Here is a 14,701-nt window from a genome sequence, read left to right as displayed (position 1 = left end):
ATGAGTGAAGAAAGGGGGTGTAGTAAAGAAAATGTAGAGAATGAAAAGACATAGAACGCGGGAAGAAATTAAAAAACTGATGGGACAATGGGGGATGGAAGACCAAGGAGGTGGCTGAAAAAAATAGAATGAGTTGATAAGGAAGGTTGAGAACGAGGTCGACAATGAAGGAGGAATGAGGAGGGGGCAGGACGAGAACGAGGTGTAATATGAAGGCATAACGAGGAGAGGAATGTCGAGAACAAGGTCGATTATGCTGGAAGAATGACGAGAGGAAGGTCAAGAACGATGTCGAATATGATAAGGAAATTAGGAAAGATCGAGAACTAGATCGACTATGACGAAGGAATGAGGGTAGGAAAGTCGACAGCGACGACTATAATAATCGGGGAATGAGGAAAGGAAGACCGAGGACGAGACAGAAGTTAAACAGGGGATGAGACCAAAAATATTTTACACACACACACACACATATATATATATATATATATATATATATATATATATATATATATATATATATATATATATATATGGAGAAAAGGGCAGATTTGAAGATTATTATACTTCATAACTGAAACAAAGAGTTGTAAACATAGACAGGTACACAAATATCAAATTCAGCATATGTTAGGCAGATATACAAATTATAAACGGCAGACATATACTCTAAATCGATACATAATATTAGATTGTGCGTAGATGGAGAGAAACAGACACATACAAATGAGAAACAAGCGGAATAGACAAAATCATATGCATAAAGACATAACGGGGATCAAAACACAGGCACAGGTGATCGCAGTGATGGCAAGAGACAGACATAACGATCCATTAAAAGAATAACCAATCAGTTACAGGTATACATAAAACAAATATATACATACATACTGAAAGACAGACAGACAGACTGAAGTATTTTTATACCGCACTGTATTCAAGGCAAATACAATATATCAAATATCGAGAGTACTGTACAGGATATGAGTAATAAATTGCTCTCTCTCTCTCTCTCTCTCTTTATCTCTCTCTCTCTCTCTCTCTCTCTCTCTCTCTCTCTCTCAACTTCTGCAATTAGAACGTTAGTCTACTAGTATTAGGGTCAGACAGCCAAAAAAAGGGCCTTTAAGTTTGTGTATTTCTCTCTCTCTCTCCCCCCGAACACACACACACACACATACACACACACACACACACACACACACACACACACACACACACACACACACACACTCGTTAGTGTCCCAGTTTCTTCTATTTCTTTACGTACTCCCTCTCTCTCTCTCTCTCTCTCTCTCTCTCTCTCTCTCTCTCTCTCACAGCAGAGAGCAAGGTAAAATTGCAAGAAAAACCTTGGCAAGCAACCACTGCGACGTGATTCAGGCCAGGAACCAGTGCCCCTTATCGTCGGGCGAGTTTTTTAAGATGGATTCCAAAAAGGACTTGAAATTACTGATCCATCCGCTTGGTGATTAGCGCTGCTTTTGGAGGGAAGGAAGGAGAGAAGGAGGAGGGAGAAAGAAGGAGGGAGAGCGAAGGAGAGAAGGAGGAAGGGGAGAAAGGAGGAAGAGGAAGGGGAGAAAGAAGGAGAGAGAAGGACGAAGAAAGAAGGTGGAAAGGATTACTGATGAAAGTAGATGAGAGGAAGGGAAGAGAGAAGGAAGGTGGAGGGGAGTATAGAGAAGGGGGGGGAGAGAGAGAGAGAGAGAGAGAGAGAGAGAGAGAGAGAGAGAGAGAGAGAGAGAGAGAGAGAGAGAGGAGGGGGGGGAAAGAAGGGAGAAAATAGGGGAAGGAGGAGGGGGAGAAGGTAGAGGAAGTAAATAAAAATACTGATTTCTTCCCGAAAAAAACTGCTTCCTTCATATTATATTCCCTCCTACATACTCTTCCTTCTTCCATTTTCTTCTCCCTCCATGTCATTTCTCCTCCTTCGTTTTTCTTCATTTCCTTCCCATGCTTCTCTCATTACCTCTTATTTCATTAATATTTTTTTTTCTTGCAACTTCTTTTCTGTCAATTTTTGAAAGAGTCTGCGTTTCTTCCTTCTTCATAAATTCTCTTTCACTTCTATCTGTATTTCTCTTATTTCAATTCATTCGTTGTTTGTTTGCCTTTTCCACTCTCTCTCTCTCTCTTCCAATTTCCCCTTTACAACTTTTCACTCTCGTTTTTGTGCATCCTGGTTTCTCATCCTCTCTCTCTCTCTCTCTCTCTCTCTCTCTCTTGCTTCCCTTACACGTACTGCTTTCTTGTCCCTGTTCCTTATCTCCTTGATCTTTTTCTTTCTTTGCCCATCCTTTTCTCTTTCCATCCTTCTTATCGCTTTGTGCCTTTCTTTTCTTTCCATTCCCCTTTCTCTTAGTCGTCTTTGTTTTTCCTTCTTACTCCCCTTTACCTACTGCTTATCGCTAATTCTGTCCCAATTATTATCTCCCCACCACACCCCACCATCACCTTTTTCTTTGGCATAAACTGAAGATAATTAACTGGATTTTGTACACCAGGAAAATGCTTCAGTCATTCCATTTCTAAATAATATACACCTATGCCATTACTGAATTACGCTAAAGTCAAAGGCGATAAAACAACGATGGGAAGAGTCGAATCAAATGAGGCGGCACACACTTCGAACGATTTAAAAGTGAAAAACGTGCTTCGTGGTGTTGTACTAGGCGATTATAGTACTAGCATTTGACTTTTTTTTTTTCTGGCAGCATATGGTGTCAAGTTCACAGCTACACATTACGCCCACGGCTGAATGTAACAAGAATCATACTTGTATTTTTACTTTTCCCACTAGAGACAGCGGAGGAGGCAACTGCAGGGCGATATAATAGTGAGATTACGTTATTTGTATTTGACTATCGCTACTACACGGCAGTTTTATTTTAGCTGTAGCTTTTCAAACTAGAGGGTTTAGATGTAACTTTCATTAGCCTCTTCGCTGCTTGACATTGTTCCGACCTTCAATAAAATCGTCTGAGTGTCGCAAGAAAAAAATAAGGAACAGACCTTGATTAAAAAACTGAAATTCTAAAGCACCAGGTGGTTTTATTCAACTTAGGAGAAACCGCTTACTAAAGAGGTCTTATATCGTCTCTATTCTTTACCTGATCAGTCTAAGGGCTCCTACCCGGACTCAATAAACCCGTCTAGTGTTAACATGAAAATTCTTGAAGCAGTCCTCGTGAATGGTACTCTCTTTTCCATAGTTTATATTTTCCATTCATCCATTCCTATAAAATTTCTATGATGTTTTTTCTGTACCGCAGGGTTGTCCTCCTCACTTTTACCTGCCGTCTTTGGAGGGGAAACTGTTGGAGTGTGAGGAGACTTCTACTTGGCCAGCCTCTCACGAACTCTTTGAAATGATAGTGGACCTTGCTTCCTTCCTTTCCTCTCAATTTTCCTTCCTCTCTTCCCCTCTCTACATCTTTTTTCCTTTCCTTCCATTTTTCCTTCCTTTCTTCCCTATTCCCCTCTTAACTTCTTTCTTCTTTTCCTTCCGTTTTTCCTTCCTCTCTTTCCTATTCTTCCCATAGTTCTTTCTTTTCTTCCTTTAATTTTCCTTCCTCTCTTCCAAATGTTTTTTCCTTTAGTCCTTTCCTTCCATTTTCTTTCCTATCTTCCTTGCTTGTGTCTTTCCTCTCTTACTGCTTCCTTCCCTTCCCCCCTTTTTCCTTCCTCTCTTCCCTACTTCGTACCTACAACCTCCTCATGCCTTCCTCTCTTCCCTCATTTCTTCCTTCCTCTCGTCCTTTATTCTTCTTTTTCTTCTTTTCCTCTCCCTTCCCTTCATTACTATGTTCCTTCTTTCCTTTCTTTCATCCAGACCCATTCCTTCTTCTCTTCCTTCTCTCCGTCATTCTTCCTTATCTTGCCGAATTCGTTCTTCCAGTCTTGTCTTCCCTCATTTCTTTCTTTCATCTCTTCTTTCCTTCCTTCTCCTTCATTCTTCCCTCCCTTTCCTACTTTCTTTCCCCCATTCCTTCCTTCCTTTCGTTCACTCCTTCATTCCTTCCATCTTTATTCCTACCTTCTATTCTTCTCGTTCCTCTCTTTCTCCCTTCCTTTTCTTTTCCTTTTCTCCCTCCCTTCACCTCGACACAACACAATATCCCTTTCCTCTTACTGCCCTTCCACTGTCCCTCCTACCTTTCCTTCCTCACTTCTCTGTACTACTTACCTCCTTCCTTCGTTCCTTCCTTTTTCTCATTGTTCCTTTCTTCCTTTCCTCTCTCATCCTTTCCTCTCTTCCCTATTATCCTTGTTCTTTCGTTCCTTCCTTTTCCTAACTGTCTTCCTCCCTTTTCTCTCTCATCCTTCCTCTCTTCCCTATTAGCCTACTTTTTTCTCCTCTCTTCCCACTATTTTCAAACTTCCTTCTCCCCTCATTCCTTCCTTCTTCCCTCCCTATTTCTTTCTCTCCCTAATTCTCACACTCCTCTCCTTTTCTCTGCCTCTGTCCGTTCTCTCCCTTCCCTTCACCCCGACACAGCACCATTTCTGTTTCCTCTCTCAAGGGTCTTCCAACATTTTCAGATTAATTCGTTCACTCACAGTTGTCAGTCAGGATAAGTTCATTTCGACATGGCGCGATGCAAAAAAAAAAAAAAAAAAAAAAAAGGAAAGGGTAAAGCAAAAAAAAATCGAGATTCCCTTTTTCCTCGCCTTTTAATTGGCTTTTGTGTTTTCTAGATTTTTTTATTCCCTTAGCTTTGTTAAATTTATTTTATTTTTTTTCTTTTTTCATAATTCCTTTTTTCTTTCCTCTTCATTATTACCTTTCTTTCTACACCGTTGTATTTCTTTTTTGCTGATCTCCCTTTTCTCCGTTATTTATTAATCTCCTGTTATTTCTCAGTTTCAATTCCTTCCATCGATATTATTTTTTTCCTCTTCCTGACATTCCTGACATCCAGGTCCATGTCTCCTTACGTCTTATATTTCTTCATATGCCGTTTTTTTCATTTGGTACAGTTCCTCCTTTTTCGTTGCTTTAAGTTACCATTTTCGATATTCATTACCTTTCATATTTCCTTTTCGTTTTTTTATTTCACTCTATTTCTTCAATTTTTTACACAACTAATTTGCTCTTCTTCTGTGTCTTCTTCTTTCGCTCATATTTTCTCACATTATTACTTTTCTTTATCGCGTTTTGTTTTTCGCTTGCCCTCCTTCCTCCTTTATCTTCATTTTTTCTCCCTTACAGCCTCTTTCTCTATTTATGCTCTCTCTCATAGCTCCTTCCTTTTTCCTCTCTGTCGATTTTTCTCCTCGTCCTCTTTCCTTTCTCTTTCGCCTTTCGGGCCACTCCGCTTGTTTTTTTCATATAAGGTTTTTAGATTTATTTATTTTTTGCTCTCTCTCTCTCTCTCTCTCTCTCTCTCTCTCTCTCTCTCTCTCTCTCATTTTCTATATTATCAATTAGTTTTATTTCTTTTGTCTGTTTTCCATGTCCTCTTAATTCCTTTGTTAACTCGTTCAGTAACTTTCTTTGCTTCTCTTTCCTCTTTCCTTGCATTGCTTCGTTTTCTCTCTTTCTTCATGTCACCCTCTCTCATGCACTCCCAAACCTTTACCATTACTTGCGTTTTTGGACCTCCTTACCTTCGCTCCTCATCATTTAATAAGTTAATGTACGTGGCAAGTAGAGGCACCCACCATCCATTCACCTGACATTGTGCTACCTTCATGTGATTCTAAGCACAGTGACAAGCCAAACGGCTTCATACTGCCCAGAAAATAATTTACTACACTGGACTGAGTATGTTGCAAGGCAATAAGGTGTATGGTAGGTAGCCAACGTGTGTGGTACGCAAGAGGACTGCAGGGCCTCAGGGAACGAGCTGTTAAAGCCTATGCCAAGAGTTAGAAGCATATATACATACATACATACATACAAGAATATCTATCTATCTATCTATCTATCTATCTACATATATATATATATATATATATATGTTAGGATTACTTATGAGAAAAAAAGCCATATCGACAGGGGTTCACTTTTCACCTGCTACGGAGTTAGAGTATCTGATGAACTTATGAGCGATAATGGTCTTCCTAATTAACTCATCATCAGTAACTGTAGCTCAATAACTGCTGAGAATTGTATCCATGCTGATATGGCCTTTTTTCCTCAAAACTATTCACAGATCACCTGCTGAACTTGGTTTGCCAAATTCCACGATGCTCTGTAACAATCAAATGGATACCTGGTGGTCAAGCGCATTAAAGTGCTCCAACTTGATGTGGTTGGGATATACTGCTCACCTGATGCCACCCAGGGAAGAACAACTGATCAGTCGCCTTCAATGACTGGAGTAAGTAGCCTACGTATGGGCTCCTAAGCACATGATGGGGCAATACAGTATTGAACTACAGATACAGGGAAAGATAGACAGATAAAGTATACTAAAACAATCAACTTTATTACAAATATACACAAGAAAAAATCGAGCCAGGTAAATGATCAATGAAAAAATATCTGAAGGCATACCTAACTGTAATGCTTATTATTATCATAACGATAAGCAATAACACAGATAATTATGACGATTATACTAACAATAACAAAAATAACTAGAAAGCGCTCAGAGAGCTTATACCTCCGCTAATGCTATTGCAATTGAAAAGGATCCGGATCCGGATCCGGATCCGCCCCAAAATTTAATCAATTCTTTCTTGGTCCATGGTCCACCTTTCCACAAAATTTCATTGAAATTCACGAAGAAGTTTTGAAGATATTGTGCGGGATACGCCGGATTCGGATCCGGATCCAATCCAGAATTTAATCACTTATTCACTGGCTCAGGGTCCACCCCTCCACAAAATTTTATCAAAATCCGTTCATAACTTTTTGAATGATCCTGCTAACAGACAGACAGACAGACAGACAGACAGACAGACAAACTGACAGACAAACAAACGCAGGGTAAATCATATACTTCCTGGCGGAGGTTAATAATAATAATAATAATAATAATCCATCCATTGCCAGACGCCATGTATCCCAAACGGGGTGGTCAAGCGCTTAGAGTTAATTGTTTTACAGGGAGGGGCACTAATCCTCCACCAACCCCACTTGACACGTAGGGATGCCAACAGCATCTGGTGTTCCCAGGCGGTCACCCATCCAAGTACTAACCAGACCCAACGTTGCTTAACTTCGCTGATCGGACGGGAAGCGGTGTACTCAACGTGGCATAACAATAATAACACTGACGATGGTACATCATCATCATCATCATCATCATCATCATCATCATCATCATCATCATCATCATCATCATCATCATCATCATCATCATCCTCATCCTCATCCTCATCCTCCTCCTCCTCATCCTCCTCCTCATCCTCCTCATCCTCATCCTCCTCATCCTCATCCTCCTCATCCTCATCCTCATCCTCCTCATCCTCATCCTCCTCATCCTCATCCTCCTCATCCTCATCCTCCTCATCCTCATCCTCCTCATCCTCATCCTCCTCATCCTCATCCTCCTCATCCTCATCCTCATCCTCATCCTCATCCTCATAATAATAATAATAATAATAATGAAAATTATAAGTTTTGCTGCCTCCAAGAACATAATTAAAGCAGAAAACTGCCATTACCTCACTAATCCATTTGGGAAACTATAGATTTTTGTGTGTAATTGAATACAAACTTAACAACGTGTTAATCAACAACACATTAAAAAAAAATAAAATAAAGAAAGATGTGTGGTGCATCATGATGTGTTACTTTTGAGGGACCAAACTCGTTCTTAAAGTAATAACATGGAAAAAAAAAAAAACATGCTGAGCGAATCTCGTGTAAATGGTCACAGCTTATCTCACCTGCCTCATTTAGGTAATGGGGAAGGAGAGGTTAACTGATGAGGTGGGTGACGTGAGGGAAGAGAAGGATGCACGAATCCCCTGCATCGCGTTGCACAGGAGCACTCAGTGTAAGTAAGAAATGTTTATGTGATTCAAAATACATCCACGCTACCTCAAAAATAAATTACATTAAATTTATTGGAACTTAGCTGATTCTCTAAACCGATGTTTTAGGCATGAATATCGTTGTGTAATCATCATCAACACCCTCATCACACTCTTATTTCATGCTAAGGATGAGGTGAGGAAAATAATAATAATAATAATAATAATAATAATAATAATAATAATAATAATAAAAAAACTAGAAAGCATTCATAGATCGCACACCTCCGCCAATGACTGACCCAGATCCGGATCCAGTCCACCCCGAAAATTAATCAAGTCTTTCTTGGCCCATGGACCACTCGTCCACAAAATTTCATTGAAATTCATTAAGAACTTATATTGTGCGCGATACATAGGATCCGGATCTGAATCCGGATCTACCCTAAAATTATTCAACTCTTTCTTGGCCCATGCCCTAAAATTATTCATTTCTTTCTTGGCCCATGGCCCAACCTTCTACAATATTTCATGCAAATTCATTGAGAACTTTTGGAGATATCGTGTGGCCAAACAAACAGACAAATATAGGTGAATACATAGCGTCCTCCGACTTCACTGGCGGAGGTAATAATAATAATAATAATAATAATAATAATTTGTGGTAGGTGGGGGCGCTCACCATCCACTCACTCGATGTAGTGCTGCTCACAGGTGTCTGAACTTTCATTTCCTCCACCCTTTCTTCCTTTCATCCTCTTCTGTTTTTCTTTCCTTCATTCTTTCCTCGTCCTTCTGCCTCCGGGTGAATTTATGCTCCCTCTTCTGTCTTTCTTTCCTTCATTCTTTCCTCGTCCTTCTGCCTCCGGGTGAATTTATGCTCCCTCTTCTGTCTTTCTTTCCTTCATTCTTTCCTCTTTCTTCTGCCTGTGGGTGACTATACCCTGAATGACAAGCCAAATGATTTCCTGTACACCAGGAAACCATTTACTAGGCTGGGTGGTAACAATATAACCAGATTTGGCGCCTGGTGGTTTAGTGGGTAATTACGGCACTCCAATCGGATGGAGCCGGTGAAGGTTTATATCCAAGGGGTGGTTGGGGTTTATTGCTCACATAATGCCACTCAGGGATGAGTGATGCTGGTCACTCTCATCTTAAATGTCAGGACCATCTTGCCTAGCCCCGGGCTCCTACGCTCCTCATAGGGCAATGTATGATTGGATGATGGATGGATGATAATAATAATAATAATAATAATAATAATAATATAATAATAATAATAATAATAATAATAATAATAATAATACATAATTATATAAAAACAATGAAAAAAACAATAGGAAAAGACACAACCACTTACACAATAACAACGACCCTCCCCCCACGACACCACCATCACCACCACCACCAACAACAACAGCAACTTCCCTCCCACGCCAGCATTCCATCAGCCACTCAAGGGACAAGTGCATAAAAAGCCTGTTTGATTTCATGCACGGCAGTTCGGAGGCAGTTATAGGAGAGAGAGAGAGAGAGAGAGAGAGAGAGAGAGAGAGAGAGAGAGAGAGAGAGAGAGAGAGAGAGAGAGAGAGAGAGTTCCCAAGAATCAATGAATCCTCTTATGTCTAGGGTATGAAGGAAGGAAGAATGCAGGCAGGGAATTTTGTCTCGTCATCATTTACCATAATATCTGAGTCTTTAACTGGAGGGACATTGTGACAAAGTGAACTGCCCTACTTCAGACGGTGAGGAGAATTGAGCATCTGAGCAAAACCAATTATCTGGCTCAAGTCAAGCCACGTCCAATTCATAGGTTGACGGAAATGCCGTCTAGTGGCTACAAAACTCCCACCCAGTGTAGAACACGCGAAAGGAAAAAGCACTGAGCAGTAGAATGTACCCTTGAGAAAAAATAAATAAAGTATGGGCACCCTGGGGTTGGATAAGATGCGAAATGCTTCACCTCTGGTTTAATCAGTAGTGTTGGAATGCCTGTTTAGTTCACAAAAAATAAAATGCAATACCGTATGAAAGTGTGGGGCTGGATATAGCTAACTAGCAACTATGTCACACCCACAGTACCAGCATATCCGTGTCATTTCCCGTATGTTATAGTCTCTGTATCATGTCTCACACTGAAAGGGTGCCGATACTTCATATATCGAGGGTTCAATACTCGTATAAGCCAAGAAGCAGCTAGCAGATACCGTAGAATAAACGCAGTGAACAGCGAAATATACAGTTGCGAACAAATGAATCTACAACACATTCACTATTCGGCTGGTTAACATATGGCTGCCATGTAGCAGTAAAATGTAAGATTTATGAATGAATTTCTTATGAAGCACAGCTTTTGACTGATTCATACATATTTCTTATTTTCTATGTCCCAAAACTGACTGTAACACATGTAACACCAGCCGTCCACTAGGAGTGTGGTAGGTTCACCAGGTTGTAATTGTACAATAAAAGCAAAGAAGCCGCAGTGAGCAGCAACACTAAGGGCCTCCAGCCATTAAAAAGGTTTACACATTATTTCTAATTACCCTTATCTCGGCCACTTGCTACCACAGTTCCTTGTCAGCCGTTCAGCTGACCCATGCATTCCTGCCAAAGGTTCAACTAGGAACAGCCCTAATTACCACTCCACCGACTTTTTCTTGGCTCATGGGAATGGTGTGACGGCGACGACGACGACAAGGATGATAAAGACGACGATAAATAGAAGGAAGGAATAAGGGGAGGAGGGGGAGGAAATGAAAGAACCGGGGGATAGAAAAGATTATAATAAAGGAGGACGATGGGGGTCACTGCAGCATTCTGCAAGCAAAAAGAGAGACGGCAGGTTAATGAAGTGGATACTCTCCATCGAACCTGGAGCCGTGTCAACCATATGCAGGGTTAATCACGGTAGAGCTAGCAATATACACAGACTCAATCTCTCTCTCTCTCTCTCTAACACACACACACACACAATATATATATATATATATATATATATATATATATATGGAGCCTCTGTAGTACAGTGGTAAAGTGTGCGTTTTCGTACACTGAAGAACGAGGGTTCGCGCCCCGCCAGGGTAATAAACTTTGGGAGCGTTCTTCTGGCCACATACTGCATTGGCGGACACAAGGGGGGCTGTGGCTGAACCAGTGTCGCATACTCTAAAGTATGCTTGCACCCAGTCGGCTTGTGCGGGCCGATTACACTTGGTTCACAGACTACACACACATCCAAAGCCACGCCAACACAACAATTACACTTACAAGCACTTCTCACCCTACATACAATCTCTGCGAGACAGCCTAAGCCACTTGGTAGAGATACATTGGCTGTATCGTCCCCACTTCGGTAGGGATAGGCCGGTCCTGCAGTGGACACTCAAAAAACGGCTGATGAGATGAGAGATGATATACTGTGTGTGTGTGTGTATATATATATATATATATATATATATGGAGCCTCTGTGGAACAGTGGTAGAGTGTGCGTTTCGTACACGGGTGAACCAGGGTTTGCGCCCCACCAGGGTAATAAACTTTGGGAGTGTTCACCCGGTCACGCACTGCATTGGCGGACACAAGGGGTGCTTTGGTTGAACCAGTTTCGCTTACTATAAAGTATGCTTGCACCCAGTCGGCTTGAGCGGGCCGATTACACTTGGTTCACAGACTACATACACATCCAAAGCCACTCCAACACTACAGTTACACTTACAAGCACTGCTCACCCAACATACAATCTCTACCAGACAGACAAAGCCACTTGGTAGAGATACATTAGCTGTATAGTCCCGACCGCGGTCGAGACAGGCCGGTCCTGCAGTGGATACTCAAACGGCTGATGATGATAGTGATATATATATATATATATATATATATATATATATATATATATATATAAAAAGGAAAAAAAAAAACATTGACTGCACTCAAACGGCTGATGATATATATATATATATATATATATATATATATATATATATATATATATATATATATATATATATATATATATCATCACTATCATCAGCCGTTTGAGTGCAGTCAATGTTTTTTTTTTTTTTCCTTTTTACACTGTCGCACAATGAGATCTTGCTAAACTAACCTTTGATATATAGGCTAAGCGAGATGAAGGTGTTCTGATCGGACTTCATTAGTTAGCGATTCCAAGTGAAGTAGACTACTGTTCGCTGAAGTCCTCTTTTGCAGCACCTCACGCCACCCTGACACTTATCGTATTCTTTGGGAGAGGTGATCTCAGATTAGTTTTAGAAATGATACATAGGTTATGGCACAAAGCTGGTCATCTATTATCTCACTTGTTCGATTCCCATACATCAAGTGGAGATGTCACTGAGTTAACGTTGACTGTAATTACACTCTTTTCATTTTAACTTTGTATAAAATTGCCATCTGTCTATTTCAATGCTAAGTTGCAATAATGTAGGCTATTAACATTTGAGTATGGCACTAGTAACGAAGGAGTGCTATGGAAAGAATTTAGAGCTGAAGCACTGCCTTATTGTTTTTTTTTTCTTTTTTTTTTCTTTTTTTACGTGTCCGACTCTGGGCAAAGGCTCAGGGCCTATTTCTTGGGACAGTCACCTATCCCAAGGCCCAGTAGTCTTCCTACACCTCCACATGTCACCACTTCGGCGCTGACACTCACCGTCCATATCGAATATATGCTAGAGCTGTCTCATACAGGACTAGTGTACTGGTATTAGCGGGGGTACTTTTACATGTCGGCGGGTCACTTGGTAGATCAGGAAAATCTGTGTGTTTTTTTTTTTTTTATAGGAAATTTAAATCCTTAAACAGTTCCCTGCCCCAGCCGGGATTCGATCCTGGGTCCATTAAGACTGCAGGCCGCCTCTCTACCGATTCAGCCACCGCCTTCCCCTGCAAAATGTCCGAAATTTAGGCCAAGTTAGTATAGAAAGAACTATAATTTCATCATCCTTCCATTAGCCATAAAAACATCACTGGCAAATAATTCTCGTCGTGTTATATGATATCCCCTGATGATTACATTCTAATCAGCTTAGTAACCTCTTCTGTACAAAGACTTAGACATATATTTTCTTTTTGCCACCTCCACACCATCTTATTTAGGTTTTGATAGATCCCTTGTAGTGATATAAACTACCGTTGCTTTCACAACCTCTCTAGCACGTGTATATATTTTCTTATTATTTTAGGGTACTACCTGCAGATGACCATCATTAGCTGAGAGAAATGCCAGAGTCAAAGGATAAAGGGGGAAATAAGTGGCTGAAAAGGGACAGAAGTGTAAAGGGGAGGAGAGGAGGAATGAATGAGATGGAACTGATACAAGTGAAGAGGGAATGAGAGGAGGAAATATGGATGAGGACGGACGAAATGAACGAGAGGAGGAAGAAGTGGCTGAAAGGGGACAGAAGTGTAAAGGGGAGGAGAGGAGGAATGAATGAGATGGAACTGATACAAGTGACGAGGGAATGAGAGGAGGAAATATGGAAGAGGACGGACGAAATGAACGAGAGGGAAAGAATGGGAAAATCTCAAGAAGGAGGGAGGGAAATATGAAGGAATGTTGGACAAGAAGGGATAGGATGAGAGTGATGATGGATGAAGAGATGGGGTAAAGGAAAAATGGAATGAAAGAAAAGAGGGAGGGAGAAATGGAATGACGAGTGAAGGAAGGAAGGAAGGAGTAACGGAGGAGTGAGATGTAGGAAAAGAAGATGTGAAGAGTAAAGGAAGGACAGGAGGAGATGTGGAGACGGAAGAAGAAAAGGAAAGAAGAGTGAAAAAAGGAAAGAAGAGTGAAAGAAGGAAAGAAGAGTGAAAGAAGGAAGGAAGGAGTAACGGAGAAGTGAGATGTACGAAAAGAAGATGTGAAGAGTAAGGGATAGAAAGGAGGAGAAGTGGGGACGGAAGGAGAAAAGGAATGAGGAGTGAAAGAAGGAAGGAATAAGACAGAAACTGGAAGGAGGGAGAGAAGCCTGATTGATTGCACCAGGCAGCATTAAGAGCAAAGGTCACTACCGTCGTGGAACAAGAAGTAAATGAAAAATACATGTACACAAACCCCACATCCTCATTACAGTTTCACTCTTACTATTCCACCTGAGTAAGTAAAGTGAAGCAGACAAATAACAAACATATATATATATATATATATATATATATATATATATATATATATATATATATATATATATATATATATATATATATATATCATAAACTCACATTTTTTTCATTTACAGGTGACAACTTAGAAACCAATACAAATCCACATACATGCTTAACATCCATGCTACAAAGTAACAACTACAATTACGCCTAAGTTAAATTCATATACAATCGCGTGAACAAAATTCGTACACATAGATACCAATACCCAAAACCAATACATCAGTTCCTTATGTGACGGCCCTAACATGTATTCAGTATGGACGGCGGGTATTAACGCCAAAGTGGTGACATGTGGAGGTGTATGGTATTTAGGAGGACTACTGGGCCTTGGGAACATGCTGTGAAGTCTATGCCCACAGTCGGACACATAAAAAAAAAAAATAATAAAATAAAGTCGCACTTATAATTTCAACTAACTAGATAAGATAAAACCGGACAGATGTACAAATATCCAAAACTCACAGGCACAATGTATAATCACAAATAATTTCAGCTAACTAAGGCAAATCAAACACACATCAACATATACAAACTCCACAGACACACTGTAAGCCCCGCTAGATTGAGGTCGTATTTACAATT

The 14,701-nt window shown here is 40.4% G+C and overlaps 1 pseudogene; it reads right to left on the bottom strand.

Annotated features, from left to right (window-relative positions):
• Positions 1-7,101: 7,101 nt before the first annotated feature.
• LOC145402423 (5S ribosomal RNA) lies at positions 7,102-7,220 on the bottom strand (annotated as a pseudogene).
• Positions 7,221-14,701: the final 7,481 nt, after the last annotated feature.

This window comes from Coenobita brevimanus, chromosome 57, assembly GCF_032717465.1.
Source record: "Coenobita brevimanus isolate Jiangsu-jjx chromosome 57, ASM3271746v2, whole genome shotgun sequence".
In the NCBI taxonomy this organism is placed as follows: Eukaryota; Metazoa; Arthropoda; class Malacostraca; order Decapoda; family Coenobitidae; genus Coenobita; species Coenobita brevimanus.
Note: the sequence above shows the minus strand (reverse complement) of the source record. Positions and strands in the feature narration are given on the sequence as shown.